Consider the following 18,826-nt stretch of genomic DNA (forward strand, 5'->3'; position numbering starts at 1 on the left):
TTTGAGAAATTGTCATTTTATGTATCAAGACGCTTTTCAACCACTGGTTTTAGACCTTTGCTATGCTTCCTGAATCATTTTCAGTGTTATAAACTGGGTGTGGAGGTAGCGATCACTTTGAAGAGCAGTTGACAGGCTGGAGCTGTTCAGACTACTCGTTATTTCTCAAATGCTTCCATCTTTTTTCTTTCACGCTAGGACGCGAGTGTGTACATGTGTTTGGTTTTCATTTCACTGATTCTCATTGAAGATTTGGGAATTAACGACGAAAGAATCAGTTGCCTTGGAAAGCAGAAGCTTTGGTTCACAACGATCTTGAAGACACGCCCATGTAGTGCAGCGTGTGATATTTGTACTATAAAAGACCAAGTGCTCAAAGTGACGTCTGCGTTTACCGTTTAGACTTTTCATCTCGGGCGCACTTTTAGAAAGCAAAGATAGAGCAGTTGTGTTGAATCACGCTACGACAGCTGTCAGCAGAGTGGCGCAGCGGAAGCGTGCTGGGCCCATAACCCAGAGGTCGATGGATCGAAACCATCCTCTGCTATACACACCGTCAGTTTAATGAAGTGAATTAAAACTGATTTTTTTCTCTCGTGTGTGTGCAAACTTCACACTTACTGTATTCGTTAATCTTTACCAATAGCAGATGCCCAAATGTATCTTTGGTTGTTCTGAGATCCTTGATAGTTTCCTTAAATCCTTCCAATGAACATCCATATCAAAGCACAGTGTATGAAGTTAATTTATTATATTTATTACTATATTTATTATACACGTGTAAATTAATTACTGCGAAAATAATTTACTTCGTACACTGTGCAGAGTGCCGTATACTCCTAGTTGCGGCACACACGATACATACAGTAAAAAGCCTCAGGCACTGTGTTAGATGTGTTTTCGACGTTATATATGCGTTTATTAATGTCGTCGATTTTACGGTTGCAATTCGACGTTGATTATACGTCGAGGCGACGTATATATACGTATAGCCGTATTTTCGCCGTGAATATACGTATATTCGACGAATCAATGCCCACAGCTTGGCATACAAGGGTTTTGCTGAGGGGGTCTTGCCACCTGCCTGAAAAAAAACAGTAAAATGTTTGAGTGCCTATAGAGTTTCTATTTTTATTTTCTTGAGAAAAGTTGATACCATTTCCTGGACACCCCGTCCCCCATCAGTGCGCGGTGCCCAGGGAAAAAGCTGTAGGGGGGTGTCTGAAATTCTGAGGGGGGGTGATATTTCAGTTGAAACGGAGCTGTTTGGTGCAGCTACCCAAATGAAATCTCGCAGCTATGCCATGATAGAAGATAACGACTAGCAATCTGGTATTTGCGATGAAGTTCAGTTTCACATTTTTCGTCACTCTCACGGTTTGTATTGCCTGGAGCGAAAAGTACCATAAGCGTTCATTTTTGCAGCTACATGGACGTTCTGAATCGTTAAGAAAAAAATGTTGTAAAACCAACAGAAAGCACAGACTGCTATAACTAGTCCTAGTTATATAACGATTTTAAGTATAATGATAAACTAGTGCAAGGAATCGGTCCACCTGAGCAAACAGGATCGTAATGTTGACACTCAATAACGACACTGATATGTGCAGTTCCTGGACGGATAGCCCTCCTGCCCATCAAACAGACTGAGTGACTGTTCGTGTCATTTAGTGTTGTCTGACCATTGACAAAGTACAACTATTTTTTTAGGGTGCAAATTAAGTTAGGTAAATCTTTTTGCCCAAAACTGAAGGGGCGACATTCCTCCCTCCCCCCGTGATGCCAGGCCTGTCCCCATCCTATTCCATAATGTCATTATATATAATACCATACAACAGTGACCGATCCTTACTAACTGCATGCGTTATAATTGCACATCAGCTCATAGCAGGGGGCACATAGCTGCGATGTATTATCAATGTTAAATTTCAACCATAATATCGACAACATTAATAAACGCATACGTTGAGAAAATATCGAACCCAGCATATTTTCCGGTTATATACCACAATGCATTGCTAGTATTCGTTGGTCACCATTTTGGACACGTTTTTCAAACGTAGAAGTATATCCGCAAATATCTCAGCAATCCTCTTTTGACGAGTAAGTATGAACAATAATAATACTATCTAAATACATACAGATCTTTCTTAATATTATTTTGATTAAAATAGTACGTGAATAAGCAGAAAATGGCACATAAAAATAGTGTGAATGGGGAAGATGACACAAAATCGTTTTGCCGTTTCTCTATTCTTATTCTATGTTGTACTTTCAAACTTTGGGTACTCTTTAATTAGGACAGACTTTATTGCTCAACTGCTATGATGCAAGCCAAATTTTATACATTTATTTCAGCTTTGAGCTTAGTAAACCGTTCATTTTTTAGATTATACTAAAGAAGATATTAATCATCATTTATTTGGGAAGTAATATTATATAATTTTCTCCTAGCTGCGGTGCTGAAGTCCCACCCTACATCAACGGAAAAAGAAATAAAGGAGCACGCAATGTGTTATGTGAAGAATGTATATGCAAGGCAGGGGGCCAGGAGATCTGGACACTGAAAATAATAGGTTTTTGGTTCTAACTGTTAGGACAATTAGACAGGGTTTTCAAATAGTGGACAAAAATCGTCTTAACTTCCATTGTAATATTTTTTTTTTCTTGGAAATATAGAAGTTGTACATTTTAAAATGTATATTTGAATCAAAATGTGGTTTTGAGTTAGTGTGTTAATGTAATTAGTTTTGTGTTTGTCATTACTATACTGTATATTGCCATGTTGCCAGAATTTGTAGCTGAAGTTTAAGACTAGTTGTGTTTTTTATGATTATTGCCCATATGTTGATTGTTGATTGATTGTTTACAATGTATAATTTGAAATACATATGTTTCAGGTGTGAATGTGTATTTTCAGAATAAATTTCTAAACCTAATCATTGGCTTGGTTTACTTGTTTCTACACCTATAAAACCTATCTTTGATGTATAATAGACCTCTACCCATATACGTATAATAGACCTCTAATGTTATCCGTATAATAGACCTCTACCCATATACGTATAATAGACCTCTAATGTTATCCGTATAATAGACCTCTAACCATATACATATAATAGACCTCTAACCATGTACGTATAATAGACGTCTAAAGTTATCCGTATAATAGACCTCTAACCATATACGTATAATAGACCTCTAAAGTTATACGTATAATAGACCTCTAACCATATACATATAATAGTCCTCTAAAGTTATCTGGAACTCCAACCATATATGTACAGTATAATAGTCCTCTAAATTTATCCGTATAATAGAACTCCAACCATTTATGTATAACGAACGTCTAAACATAGACGTATAATTGACGTATAACTTTAGACGTATATTAGAATTTCATTCTAGACGAATTGTAGACCACATTTAGACGTCTAAGGTATGCGTTTAATAGACGTATATTATACGTCTTTTGCCCACTGTGTTGGTTCACAACGATCTTGAAGACACAGCCATGTAGAGCACAGTGTGATATTTGTACTATAAAAGACCAAGTGCTCAAAGTGACGTCTGCGTTTACCTTTGAAACTTGCTTCAAAGTAAATCAAGACGTATGTCTGTCTCGCTGTGTGTGCTCTTATCTGTCCATCTCTCTCTCCTCTTCTCTCACTCTGTGCAGTCTGTGCAGAGTATCTGAAGGGGATGTAACACCACTTGGCAAAGAAGAAAAATTCTCAGAGGCAGAATAAAAAATCATTATTCTCTTCTCAGTCAGATTCACAGCTCAGACTCACACTCAGACAGAAGCTCAATGCTGTACTGCTCTCTATCCTCACAATCCAGAACCAGAAGATATTCAGACAATCAGTGCTGCTACTGTACATGAACAATATCAGACAGAACAGCCTGGACTCAAGTCACATTTCCCCCTTTTCCCCTTTCTCCCAGCCCTCTTAGATACATAAAAGAGCTCCTGATTCTCCTCTCTGTGAACTGGGCTCAGGGGTCACTGATCTGGCAGCTGTGGGCTCTGTTCCAGGGCAGAAGCAAGAAACTTCAATAAACCCTTTCCAGGACTTCCAGCCCTTCAGTATTACTTTCTTTAATGTATATCAGCCTCCAAACATGTTTTTTAAGTGTTTTATAACACAAGTGAGTGTGGAATAATTTTTGTATTTATGTAATAAACACCAGTATTGACACTCTGATCAGTATATTGATTATTAGTAGCCAAAGGCCGATGGTCGTGACTAAAATAGTGACCAGTTGACCAGTCTGTAGCTCTGAGCAGTGGGACTCAGATCACACAGAAGAAGATCTGTCTGTGTGTGATTCCACACCAGCCCTGGGATTCAGCTGCTCTCACAAGTGTCTCACAGACAGTCTTATAAATGTACAATTAGGTGAAGTCTTGTTACAATTATAAAGTTAAGTGAAATCATCAGACTACCTATAGAACTGAGAGCTTGGTGGTAATAAAACCAGTATACACCTCCAGGATCAGGAGTCTAAAACCCTTAAAAGCACTTATTTCAGGGACTCGTGCTTGGTCTCTACTGCTCCACACGGGTACGCTTTGTAACGCAATAATCTGTGAAGTAAACTATTTTTTTTTCTGTTTAATGATTTTCATTCCTCGGTTTGTCGCTCTCCTTCTCCAACTGTTATAAATCGCCTCTCTTCACAGCCCGGTTTAGTTTTTTGGAGATGTTATATTTGTATGAAAACCAGGAGTCTCCTCCAGCAGAGATGCGCTATTTTTAAAACTTTTTTTATTAAACGTATAGAATTTACAAATTTAACTACAACCAGAAGATTAAGAAACATGTACAAGAGAAAAAAACACAACAGAAAAAAAACATATAACCACCAGAGGTAATGAAGTAAATTATGTGATCAAATTGTATTTTTACATATATCATGTTTTCCTTGCTTTATTATTTCTCAGTTATTTATAGAATTTAAATAGTGTTTCAACATGCATGCGTTTCCTGTATAAAATAAAAATCAGCGCACACTTTTTTACAAAACAAAAAAAAACGCTTTTCTTTTTGCAACATTTCGAGTACCTCTGGCATTCATGAAAAAGACACACAAAAGCAGCGGAGACGCGCTCTGCTCTGTCAGAATAAGCGCTGTGATGTCACAGACACCAGCCAGAGCACCGGGATCAGAGAGAGAAAGAGCGCGGGAGGCGCACGGAGCGCACGGAGAAGAACCGTAGAAAAATCGATTAACTTCACCGATTGGTGAGTACTGATTCTTTTCTTGACCCTGTTTAAGTATCTAGAGAACAGTTAATAAAGACTGTATCGACCAATTACCATAGTGCGTTTAGGGTTAATAATGTTCAATCCGAAATTAAACAATGATTATTCATATTATTATTTAGGTAACTGTATCCTAGAGCTAGAAAATGATATTTCAAGTTCATAAATGTATGTAACAGTTTAAATGCATTTTTCCAGTGTTTATAAATCATAAGAATGGTAACCACGGCGACAGGCGCCTCGTCACTGCACGCGTCTAAGTGTCTCGCATTTGTCACAGAGAGCGGTGTGACGTCACGAGCAACGAGCAGCAACTAATACTAATATCAGTGTCTTCATGTTAATATTACTGAGATTACAACTGGTAGTTTTAATGCTAGTGTTCATGTGAGTATTAATGACAGTGGCACTACTGATTGTTTTAGTTTTAATGTTCATATTCATGTTAATATTAATTATAATTATAGTGTTACTGTTGTAGTATTAGTAGTATTTATATTTGTGTTATAGTGTATCTGTAGGTAAGTGAGTTTGTAGTATCTGTGCGTGTGTGGGTGCGTGTCTGGAAGTGTGTGGTGTCTGTGTGTGTGGGCTGTGTGTCTGTGAGTGTGTAGGTATGTGTCTGTGAGCTTGTTGTGTCTGTTAGTGTGTGAGCGTGTGGGGTCTCTGAGTGTTTGGTGTCTATAAGTGTGTGTCTATGAGTATGCATAGTGTCTATTTGTTTCTGTGAATGCATGCCTGAGAATGTGTGTGTATGGTTTGTGTCCGTGAGTGTGTGGTGTTTGTCAGTGTGTAGTTTTATATTTGTAAGTGTATGTGTGGGCATGTCTGTCAGTGTGTGTAGTGTCTATGTGAGTATTAATGATGATAGCATTACTGATAGTTTTAGTTTTAATGCTAGTATTTATGTAATATTAGTGATACTTATAGTGTTAGTGTCAGAGTATTAACACTCATCATCATCATGTTAGTTTTCATGAGAGTATTACTGTTATTATAAGTATTATTAGTCTAGTAGTAGTTTTTGTCAGTGTTAGTAACAATGATAGTGTAAGTTTTGGTGATTGTGTTACTGTTGTAATATTAGCAGTATCTGCATTAGTGTTAGTTATAGTGTGTCTGTACCTAAGAGTGTATGTAGGTGTCTATGTGCGTATATAGTGTCTATTTGTGTATCTGTGAGTCTGTGAGTGTATATATGTGAGTGTGTGAGTGTCTTATTGTGTGTATAAATGTGTGATGTGTCTGTGAGTGTAAATGTGTGTGAGAGTGTAGGTGTACAGTATATCTGTCAGTGTGTGTGAATGTGTGTGTAGGTGGGCTTGGGTTCCACTGATGTGTCTGACAGAAGTGACCCATCAACAGGTGTTGAGTTCCAGAGCCGCTTGCAAATAAAAACACTTTCTAGAGTCCAGGCCAACTTCCAGAGAGCTGTAAGTTCTCTGTTTTTATCAGTATTAGTAATAATGACAGAAGTAATTCCCACGCAAATGATTATTAACCAAGACAGACATCAGAAAATATCGCCTTTGCAATGATGTCACTCCTCTTCTTCATGAATTTTCTTTAATGACAGGACATTTCTCTGTCTGAGTGCCTGCTGCAAATAGTGTGACTAGCCATTTCTCTCCAATATTTTCTAGTTCAGTTATTTATCACATATGAAATATTATTCTCATTAAGAATATTTTACCTGCAAAGTCACAGTGAAATTACTACGGCGAATGAATGTTTTATGGGTGGAAAACGTTCAAAAGACTTAATGCTCCAGGGAAGGTTTGAACACACAACCTCATTATAACTCCACTGTGCACAGCTACATGCATACCACACACTGACCAACTGTGCCACTGGACCTCTGTAAGGCAGGCTCCTACACCGATTGTAAAACTGGCACAAACGTAGGGCGAAACACGGGGTTTTGGCTGTGGATACATCTCCACATGGGTGAAAGGGACAGTAAAATAGTAAGGTAAATAAAAGATACTGAAATATACAGTATGTGCTCACTGTAATGTAGGAAGAGGTGGTCAACAAGCAAAACAGCTTTGTGGATAATGTGAAGTGACATTGTTTTGTGTCAATTAGCCCACGAATTGTGCTTCATGTGCCTTAAGCTGTGCAATTTGTATGGTTGTTGAATGAGATTGGTTTCTTCACAAGCCCGGTCAATTGCCAGAGGAGAGCTTGCCTACACACACCTTCATGAAGACTCTTTTTAAGATGATTACACCTTTCATTGTCAAGTCGCCTCCTTTGCATACAATAGTAGCACCAACACTAAGAGAAAGGATGAGAAATGGCATTTATCAAATGATTGCAGTGTTTGTTTGACTGAGGATCCTTGTGTGCTGAACTGGCCTCTGGAGAAGTGTAGTGCAGTAAAGGAGAAGATTTGTGTCACTCAAGGCTGTAACGGAACAGAACAATACAATTACAATAGTTTTATGAGAGTAAATAATACTGGTGCATCACAGTTCTTATAATGGTGAAAACAGGAGCAACTTCTCTACAGTTTTGACTGAAGTATTTAAACGGCAAGAAATAATATCACTATGCAATTAATTAATGCAATTGAGCTCCTCTAAATGTTCTAGTCTGATGAAACAATGTATAGAATTAGGTGACAATATCAGAATTCATTCAAATACACAAGATTAATTTTCAGCAGCAAAAATACGCTCAAAAATATTTTACAAGAAAGAAACCTTACATTCACCTAAATCAACATTCACCCTACGTTAGCAGAGAACAGTAGGACAGTTAGTTAGTGTCACTGGACACTCTGTCACAGAGGCTGATCTCTTCAGACTTCAATGAGTCTTCCAACTTGTCGTAGCTGTTGAAGAAGCACCTGTTGAATCTCAACCGATATTTCCTGAGAAATCGTTCAGCGAGCGATTCCTCCCTCTGGACTCTGCACTGAGCTGAAAGCTGCGCGAATTCCTCACTGTATGTCCTGTACTGTTACATGCGCTCTTGTGTAGATTATTTACTTGGAGAAATGTGACAAGAACACATCGAACTTTTTCCATATGTGAAGGAAAATGGTAAAGAGCCTGAAAACTTTGAACATTTAAGTTTGCGTGCTTTATATACTGTATATTCTTTACTATACTGAAGAAAGATGTGAAGATGGGGGTTTGAATTTAATCCTTTCTGTATGAGGTTTAGACTTCTAAGTCACAAGCTGGGGTTTATGGCAGGAAAGGGGGTTAACTGATAAGGATTGCACATGCAAGCTAGGAACCCCCCTGGGTGTAATCTTAAACTGACCATTTGTCCAGAACATCTTAATTGGCCAAATACCATGAACCCCCCTTTTTACCATCAGACCGAGTGACGTCAGAAACGGAGAAGAAGACACTATATAACCCAAAAGTTTGTAACAGTACGGGGAACAATACTTCGGTTTTGTTGTTTCTTGCGGGAAACAAGACTTCGGCTTTATTGTTCCTTGCATGCAATAAACACATCTGTTTTACTTCATCTCGGGATCAAGAACCTTATTTCTTCTGTTACAACAATACTTTACTTTACATACTTGGGGTGGAGCAGTGGCTCTGTGGCTAAGGATCTGCGCCTGTGGTTGGAATCCTACTCCACTGGGCTTCTGAGCAAGGCCCTTAACCCCAACTGCTCCAGGGCAATGTAATGTTTCATAGCCATTCAGGGACGCCGAATATGTAAGAAACCCAGCTCAGGGACGCCAAATATGTAACCTTGCCATAGCCAAAATGTAATGTAGTGGCTCTCTGAAGGCACCAGTTATGTAGGGTTTGGGCATTTACTGAGACAATTATTAATTGTAGCAGTAAATCACAAAGTTGATTCTTTTGATGGCTTTAGAGTCCAACCATGCGACCTAACTCAAACAACGCACACACACAGGTACTAATACACGAGGATACATTTATTAATACATAGAATATGCATATAAACCTAACAGATCTTATCGAGAGGGTTATCAGAATACAAAAGGTATATATTCAGTCAGTTACAAAGAGTTACATATATGAAGAGGACATACGTTCAGTATATCATTCATTAAGACCGTTTCGTAAAGTGAACTTGGTTACAACTTCTACATTAGATACTCAAAACAAGTACATAACTCTTAGGAATTAAATTGATATCAACTGGTTGGGATAACAATTGAATTCTCGAGCTGTAATGCATTGAAGTTGAATACTCATCCAATCTCTGGGGATTCAGATCTCCTGCGGGCACAAAGAAACAGTTGCAGGCTGTTGCTGTCCAATCCGCGCTCTCTGGCTCCGTGCCAGGCTGTGCTGTGCGGCTTGTGACGGTGCGCTGCTGATGCTCACTGACCGGCTAGTTAGTGTTGGCTTTAACTAGCAAAGTTTGTGCACAAGAGAAAAGATGACTGTGGGTCCCAGCAAGTCAGGAAGAGGACCGGTTCATTCCTGATGAAGAGCTAGTTCTGAATAGTAATTCAGCTGTCCACAGTTCCGACCTGTTCACGAGGCCTGCTGCTGGTTACTCTCTGGCAACCTCCACTCTAGACTCTTAGAACAAAGGAAAGTTCTGGCACTTGGACACACTGGCCGTTCCGTGGTTGTCCGGGCTGAGTCTCAGGATGGTCAGGAGGCGCGCTGCGAGAATGTCCTACCCTTGGGAGCCTTCTGCTCCTGGGCCGTCCTGCCCTGGAATTCTCCTTTGAATTGTCCACTGAATCTCACTGAATCTTCCCTTCTGAATCTCTCAGGCTCTCTGTGTTGCCTGTTTTTACCTGGAGGAACTTCAGCTCGTTGATTGGCTGAAAGTTCCATGGGCATCAGAGTCCCACGTGGGTTACTCGGCCCTACCAGTCCCTGATTGGTTGATCAAGGTGATATATGAGTCACTTACTCCTGACACTTAGGAATGCAGTCCAGATGTCCATCTGGCACTCCCTAGACGGATAGGTGCCAATGGATGACCATTGATCATGATAGCCAGGCTTAGCTAAGTGCATCCCCCTTTGGGAGCTGTCCTTATCAAAGGAACCCTAAATCAGCCTGCATGAATAGTTTCTCTGTGGCTGCACCACAGAGATGAACAGAGAAATGAGGCCTCATTTGGGAAGGCTCAGAACACTTAATTCTGCCTTATTAATAAGCCTCGCCGCTACAGCACCATACAATGGCAGATCCTGTGCTCTGACCCCAGGCTCTCTCCTTATCTGTGTGTCTCATGGAGAGCAAGCTGGGGTATGCAAAATGATCATTCCTAATGCAAGAAATTGTAAAGGGTTAATAAAGTGATGTTATTATTATTCCTTACAGCAGAGCAAACAAATTGTTACAAAAAACACCAGCTAATGTCCACCAGCGGAATTAACATTAATATACTGTAAAGTGCTGTTACTTGGGAGTGTTAATCTACAGATAAATTAAACAAATGGCATTTATAGCTCTAAAGAGGTTGACATAGACGTCTGTAACAGACCTTTTCAGTTCATTGCTGTTCCTCTGACTTGGTGAGCCTTTGGAATTTTAAAAGCGTTTTGCTTGCCTCTCATGTGGTCTGTGTGTCACAGAACCGATACGTGGAATAGAAGGATCCTTGTGCGTGACCGGAATCCCACAGGACACAGAGTAGCAAAGGGACAAACCAAAAGACGAAATCCAAAGGCTGGGTCGATAAGGGAGGCAGAGGGTCCGGTAACGAGAGAAATCCAAAACAATTCAAAGGCAAAATCCAGAAGGCGAGGTCAAGAGGCAGAAGCAGAAGATTCGTAACAGGAGATCAGTCAAAAGGTTTGGAAACACACACTGGAGAATACTAAGAAAGGCTTCTCAATAGTGAGCGTGGGAAGGTGTGCGAAGGGGGTTTAAATACTGAAAGGAAAGGGGTGTGATTGGATGATTGGTTAGGGAGTGAGAATTTGAGGAATCTGATGCATGTGAGAATGTGCTGGGTTCAATCAGGGATGAGATTGGGAAGCAGAGGTTCCGGGAATGTAACGTCGTTTGCGAGGGAGAGTGTGGGGCGTGACACTGTGTACCAGTCCATTAAGAGCCGCACTATCACTGTGTTGTGTGTGGTCCTACAGAACTACACAGCTATCTACTGGAGTCGTCTTCTGTCCATTGCAGTTGAGAACAGATTTAATACGGAGCTGCGCAGAAATTTCTGCGGCAAATATCGCTGCAGAACTAGCCCGTGCACAACAATGAAGAGAAAAAGAAATACCACAGGGTCGCCCATAAGAGGGAAAAATAGAAATCAATTGTTCAAACAATTACAACACTCGTCCTCTTACAGTGGTCTCATGTTATTTTTCTTGCCATAAGAACAGTGGGATTGTTCAACTGTATTGTTCCCCAAATGGTTGAATAATAATAATAATAATGATAATAATAGTGGTGGTAGCTGATCGTTCTTGTCCGTGGCCTAGTGACCTGTGTGAATACAGTATGTTGATTTATTCTCCTCAAGGCATTGCTTTAGCAATTCAAAGAGCGTGGGTTTTAACCCATTCAGTGCTTATTTCAACTAACGCCATGTTCCTTTTTCTAGGTCTTCAAATAGTTTACAATGTAGAGGTATCTTTAGTAATAAGAAAAAAGCTGCACCTCGGAGATCCATCTCACAAAAGCAGATTTCTTAAAGTGCACTTATGAGCTGTAGAACCTGAAGGAGTTCTCTCTCCTGGATATTAAACATGCAGATAATGAAATCAGTGATTTATGATTTCTGCAACCTTCCAATAAATACATCTAAGACATGTAACAAGCCCATTGCGCAGCTCCAGTGGCACAGTTGGTCAGTGCATTGTACTTATATCGCAGTACATAGTGAAGTCATGCTGAGGTTGTGAGTTCAAGCCTGCGGTGGTTTTGCCTGTGATTTCAGCTGCAGAAACTTTCTGTTGGATTTAGTTTGGTTCTTCTGTTACTTTTTCCGCTCGATGGAGCTTTATTAATGCAGGCACACCTGCTTCCTCGGCATTTTATTTTATCGCTGCTCACAAACCAACACACTGCAGACACCTCTGATACTGTCACTGCTTGTGGGCCATGTGTTCCTGCTGTCAGCCTGCTATACCATGCTCATGCGTGTCTAGAAACATTACTGCTCTAGTACAAGAGCGAAAGACTAAACGAAATCGCACCCACTTTGAAAAAATCACGTTTGACAAACCATAGGATGACAAGAATGGGATTCTTTGGTTGTTTGAGTACATAAATCAAAGACACTGCGTTCAGCATATTCACATCAGGCACTCGGACAGAGATAAACCCAGAGAAAATCTTCTCACATTTTAATCTGTAACTGCAGGATTCAACAAATTGTTAATTATCTTAACTTCACTTACAATTTTTAAACAATTTACAAAGCCCACAGTGGATGACATTTGGTTCCGGCACACATCAGTTGCTTGGAATATCATTGTAATATTTAATTTGCTTTCCCGTCACACCACTTTTATTAATAATGAAGTTTATCAATACACGTTTGTTTAAAACATGTCATTTATTATTGATACAGTTTCATTCTGTCTTTATTAGGAGCTGTATCACAGCTAATGCATGTAAAGCCTTAAGTATGTGATAGTGAGAGTTCAGTTATCCCAGGGAGTGAAGAGAACTGAAATTTAGTAAATACATATTTCAATAGTGTAATCTTCAAAGTGTTCTGTCACTTCAAAAGCAAATTACAGGAGCAGGGATTGAACCCACATAGACATTTGCTTATTGGGTTTAAGATCAACACCTTAACCACTCAGCCATCCTGAAAAACGGTTTCAGCTCTGTGTTACATTGCTCATTGAATATATTTGTTCATTGAATATATTAATTTAATATATTTGTTATATTTTTGAATGGAATGGGACTGTACACTGGTGGTTCCCAGGGGAAAACAGGGTTATTGAGCCATTGGGTATTCTGAGAATAAATTGGGTGGGTGAATATAACCGTGTGGTAAAGTAAAACAGTCTTCTTAGATGAAGCGCTACAGATGCAGCCCCTGAAAGTGTATAAGACTTACATTTATAGTACTGCTGACACAAATGGAGCCTCTACATCAGACCGAAATAGCGATGTGTTGGCTTAGTTGTGCGTAGGATCTCCTCATGAATCTGTCTCATTCATCAGTGGAAATAGAAGCCGTCACTGTAAACTCGGCCGTGATGTTCCACAGATGTATAGTGTGCCTTTCCTCTTGTTGTATTCAAGAGTACTCACTGTGTGAGCTCCTCACTGCGTTTCCTTTTCTTTTCCTGTGATTATCTACGTGGAGTGTGGTGACAAAATAGTCTTGAACATTTTCGGTTTGTGAAAGGAAACACTAAAGAAAATACAAGTGATTAACTTTTAAAATATCGACAGTACAGCTAGAAGAGTGGAAGATAAAATACGATTTATAATTAAATTCACAGTACACTTAAGGAAAACACAAACGCCCGAACAGGGACTTGAACCCTGGACCCTCAGATTAAAAGTCTGATGCTCTACCGACTGAGCTATCCAGGCTCTGGACGGTGAATGACACTGTCGTGATCCTCTCAAGTCTCTTCTTGTGCCGAAGCGCAGTCATACAGTACCTGACCCGTCTGGAATGTCTACTGACAGACTTTATCCAGAAGCAACGGCACCACTCCCAGTAGAATGAGTGAGAAATACAGCATGACATGGGGAGGTAAGGGGCTCCCACAATTCATCTTTCCTCACATTACTGATTTTTTCAATAGCATTTTGACCTTTTATCACATTCAGATTTTTTCGCATTTAATAAGATCTTTTAATCAAAAACATTAAGAACGAAAACAAATTGAACATTTTTTGGAACAACAATTAAAAAACTTTCAATGCCTTGGTTCTATAAGTGTGCACACTTTTTTGTAAAAATTAAAAAACATTTTGTTAAAATTCAATAAAAAGTCTATCAGCAGCAAGAAATTATTCTGAAAGTAAGATTTTTTTATATCATAAACTGTAAGACACGAAGAGAGTTTACAGGTCGTATCCTTCGCTTTGTCTTTTAAATTAAGCGTTCGGGATTCAAACCTGTGTTCGGACTGTTGTGTTTCTTGAATTTCTTGTAATCATCAAATGTCGTTGTTTGGTCCATCAGTTTTTTTCTCGGTTGTACAATGGAATTCGCGCAGCTTTCAGCTCAGTGTGGAGTCCAGAGGGAGGACTCGCTCACTGAATGATCTCTCAAGAAATCCCGGGTGAGATTCAAAAGGTGTCTTCTTCAACAGCCACGACACGTCTGAAGACTAATAAAATTAGTTTAAATCATTTGGTAGTTAACAGAACTAAATGCTTTAGAGGTACATTTAAAACAGCAGAGCAACACCGTAGCACTTCGAGTGTGCCTGAGTTTAATTGTGTGAACTTGGCTCTCTATGAACATGAGCAAAGAGTTCACATTCAACAGAAGATTGCAATGTGAGCACAGAAATATAAAGCACCTGGAGATGCTGGGACCTCATACATGCAAAGCATGCGCTCTACCACTGAGGTATATCCCCAAAAGACTTATTAACGGAACTGAGATGTGCTGATGCTCTCTGAACACAATCCACCACTAACGAAGGATGCCTGCAGTTTCCCACTTTTGTGTTTCCTCTACTACAGAGTAAATTCATAGGAATGAAGAAATAAGGAAGGAAAAATAACCGCATCGAAGCTTCCAGAGATTGGTTAAAATGAATCTGTTATTTTTATATCCAGACACACGGGCGACGATGATTGATTTATCGACGGGGAGTGCTTTTTTACCTCCTCACTCGACTACCTTGATTAAACTACGCATAGAACAACAGCAGTACAGATGATTTTCATGGACCGACTTGTTTTGTACAACTCGAGTGATAAAGTCCTGTCTGCAAATATTGTAGAAGAACGAAAAAGGGTGAAACAACGCTCCAACCACAGGAATGGTAACAGGAAGGATCATGTTATTTAATATGTCCTTTGGAGATGCCTTGTCAACGCACACAGGCATTAGAGCTGGACAAATAATTGATAGTGGTGTTTGTAAACAATCATGAAACATGTTATTTCTAAACCAGGAAGAAAGGAGCAGACTAAAACTTTAAGAGACAGAAACAACACCTTATCACAGCTAACATTAATTACAATGACATCACAATAAAAGAGCGGAGCCTTTAGTGAATCAAATTAGTTTTCATTGGACGTCTGTCTCTTCATAACTTTGTAGGTGAGAGGGAGGATTGCGGAAATGTGCCGGTGTTTCTCAGAAGTGCGTTGGTGGTATAGGTGCCTTCTAAATAATCGAGTCGGGTTTGAATCCCGGTAAGTGCATCCCCAAATCTTTTCAAGAAAATCTGTGATCCGGTAACATATCTTTTCAAACTAGCATTCAAGGTAGGATACGTGTTCTTAAATACCAAAAAACTCTATAAGGAAAAAGCAGATCTCTGTACACAAGACGGCAGTGCGATCTTAGAATTCCTGTGTTGTTGACGGATTCAGACTCCTTCTCAGAGGTTTTTGCTCGCCAAATAACTTTGCAGCTGAGGAAGAGCACCCTGAAAAATACCAAACACAACCAGAGAGCATGTTGGTTGCTCTTGCTCTTAATGCAAGAGCTGTTTTTTTAATAATTATTAACCAAAAACAGCAGCACAGGTAGGTCGCATTTGTGATTATGTCACTTCTCTGCTTCAGCAAGGTCAATAAAAGACTCTGAAAGTATTAAAGCAAAACTGAACTCAAAATCATATTAGGAATTCTGAGCGATATATCCATACAGGTAATCCAAAAAGAATGTTGAAATATTTGAATATCATTTCTCTATATATTTCGCTGCTTTTTACCAGGAGTAAAACTATTGGATTGAAGGAATGCTAACCGCTGGGTTAAAATGTATAGTTGTTATTTGGAGAAATCTGTAAACTCGTGATCTTATATGTTTTGAAAGACAGCACAGGAAAAAACAACAGTGCTGATTATTTTCCGGAGACGGAGCACTGATGACCTATCCGAGCTGATTGATAAAGCCCACTCAGTGGATACTCTAGCAGAACGTCAAAGAACAGTCACCTCTGTATCCAAAGAAACCACAGGAACAACATCAGGAAGCACAATCAATTCCCCTTTTAATTTTTTCCTGTAAGGTATGCTATGTGAATTCATGAAGTTAATCCTCTGATCTCTTTTGAGCACGAACAAAGTATTTCTGATGGAGCGCTATGTTCAAAGATAAGCTATTACCCCTGGCAATGATTCGGCGTGAATAATTAAGAGTTTCACAGACAAAAGCAGCTCACCACCACCGCCAATATTAAATGTACTTGCCGGTACACTATCATGTGTACTGCCTCAAAAGTGAACCGGCAGATGTTGTTCCCTACATAAAGCTGAACGTGCCAAAGAGAATTTCTGTTGAGAAAACAAAATATTTTTTCTGCCTTGATGTTAAGCTTGTCTTTTAGAAAGTCTATCTCTAAACACCTCCTGCAGCCTAACAAAAAGCGCTTTTACTGATCGTATTGCAGGTCTTAAAACACTAACATTTGGCAGCGGTGGGATTCGAACCCACGCCCCCAGAGAGACTGGAGCCTAAATCCAGCGCCTTAGACCACTCGGCCACGCTACCTTCCTCCATGTCCATCTTACTCACATTGCTGGCTTGGAAAATGCCGGGGGCTTCAGCTCTTGTCGTTGGATCTAATGATATCATGACATGTGGAAGTGACTGCACCTTCATCTTCTGAGATGCTTTCAATAGCACAAATGCTACTTTCACTGGCACAAACAGCAATAACGAAAGAGGTGGGTTTCATCCTTTGTGCTGTTTGTAGGGGTGCAACTCTATGTCGATCTACTGACTTGAAGAGCAAAAATCAAAATCTTCTGCTATTACTGTTGCTTTTTTCATAGTTTCTTTAAATCCTTCATTTGAACATAGATTTTGAAGGATATTGATGATAATACCACATAAATTGTGGTTTTCTTGTGATCGCCAATTTTATTCAAATACCAGCCTTTTTTACAGTTCCTTGCGTGTTTCACAAGGTATAATAGCCCCCCTCGCATCCTCAGCTAACATATTTTAAAATTACAATAGATTATACAGCATGCATGTTGACATTTATATTAAAATTAAAGTAAATATACCAGAATATATACAGTGCTAACCCAATAATTCTTGTCAGGTTCTCCAACAAATCTGCGTTGTTATTTTAACATGTTTCAGCTGAGGGTGCAACAGGAGTATAAATGAATTTTCCCGCCAGCCGTTCAAAGACCAAATTCCATGAGTGAACATTATTTTCTCAGAAGTTGCCGGCATTGGACTTTGCCGGTGGTAATGAATTATGTCCACAACTGTTGTAGTAGTTCCTTCTTGAAATTCGACACGTGCAAAGCACTCGTAATATCATAGGTGTTAAAGTTCGCTGAGTCTATTCGAGTCATGGTGTGTATCCCTGCCTATCATTGGGAGACGGGTAGCTTTTTTACACTCAGATTCCAATCTTCAATGCTTTGTGTGAGAGCTTACATAACTTTCATTTTCTCACATTTTCTAACGACTGTTCCAAAGGGGCACCCTGTCAATTCCGAATACTTTTCAAAAATCTGCCTGCATGTTTGATTATTGTCATTTCATTTCGAAAAAGTTCAATATTGATCATAACTAAAGAAAATAATGATCACGAACAAAAAAGGGATAAAGATGCAAGTCGATCTTGAATCACAGCTGGGTGACACGGGCTTCTGTTCTGATATGGTTGTACGAGAAACAGGAGGAATCGCCAATCTCCTATAGAACATGAGTTGAATCAGGAGTGAGACATTTCGTATACTCGTGCATATGTCAACGCCTGACTAACTCGTAAAACTAACATTAAGTTGTCAGAGACATTCATTTATATACAAACAAGAGACAGACCAAGTAATAATTCTACATTAGTTCAAGTGGGTAAACCTGAACTAACTAACTAATAAACCTATTAATAATTCTACATTAACGTGTCCTATACTGATCAGACTAATTGACATGGTCTGATTCAGAGCCTGTGCAGTTCGTGCTAATTACAACAAGGGCAGTTCTGAACCCTCATCACCGAACTGAGCACAAGTTCAGCTGTTCTCCAGTTTTGTTACGCATGGTTTTTCATTGCAATTGAGTTCAGAGCTGGAGCTGAACTCCAGACAGTACAGTGTTTTGGGTAAGTTGTCGAAATTCGCATGAGGCTGCAGACAACTTACCCAAAGTGTTTTCTATAGCTTTCAGGTGCAGTTCATTTATATAAAAGAATGTAAGTGGTATAAACTCAACAAGCCAGACGGCAGTCGAACCTATAATTTTCTGACGCGAGGGCTGACGCGTTATTCATTACGTCACTGACCCTGCTATTGCAGGGCTAAAAAAACACGTTTTCTACATTTTTGTCTGTTTAAAAATCACTCTCTAAAAAAGACAAAGGGTTTGTGTGTCGTGCTAAAATTCCGCTTCATTTCGAATGCAAATAAAAACCGTTTTGTTCCAAGAAATCATACATTTGTCACATCCTTCATACTATACTTCCCTCTTGTATTAGTAAAGCATTTTGATTTAAACTGAACAAT

General features: G+C 39.4%; 3 non-coding genes across 3 annotated transcripts; 1 reads left to right on the forward strand and 2 right to left on the reverse strand.

Moving 5' to 3' along the window:
* The first annotated feature begins 475 nt into the window (after nucleotides 1–475).
* On the forward strand, nucleotides 476–547 carry trnam-cau (transfer RNA methionine (anticodon CAU)). The gene has a single exon. It is a non-coding gene; the product is annotated as a tRNA-Met (tRNA).
* A 13,133-nt stretch (nucleotides 548–13,680) lies between these two features.
* On the reverse strand, nucleotides 13,681–13,753 carry trnak-uuu (transfer RNA lysine (anticodon UUU)). Its single transcript has one exon. It is a non-coding gene; the product is annotated as a tRNA-Lys (tRNA).
* A 3,015-nt stretch (nucleotides 13,754–16,768) lies between these two features.
* Nucleotides 16,769–16,850, reverse strand: trnal-uag (transfer RNA leucine (anticodon UAG)). Its single transcript has one exon. It is a non-coding gene; the product is annotated as a tRNA-Leu (tRNA).
* Nucleotides 16,851–18,826: the final 1,976 nt, after the last annotated feature.

Source organism: Lepisosteus platostomus, chromosome 5 (assembly GCF_059453375.1).
Source record: "Lepisosteus platostomus isolate fLepPlt1 chromosome 5, fLepPlt1.hap1, whole genome shotgun sequence".
Taxonomy (NCBI): Eukaryota; Metazoa; Chordata; class Actinopteri; order Semionotiformes; family Lepisosteidae; genus Lepisosteus; species Lepisosteus platostomus.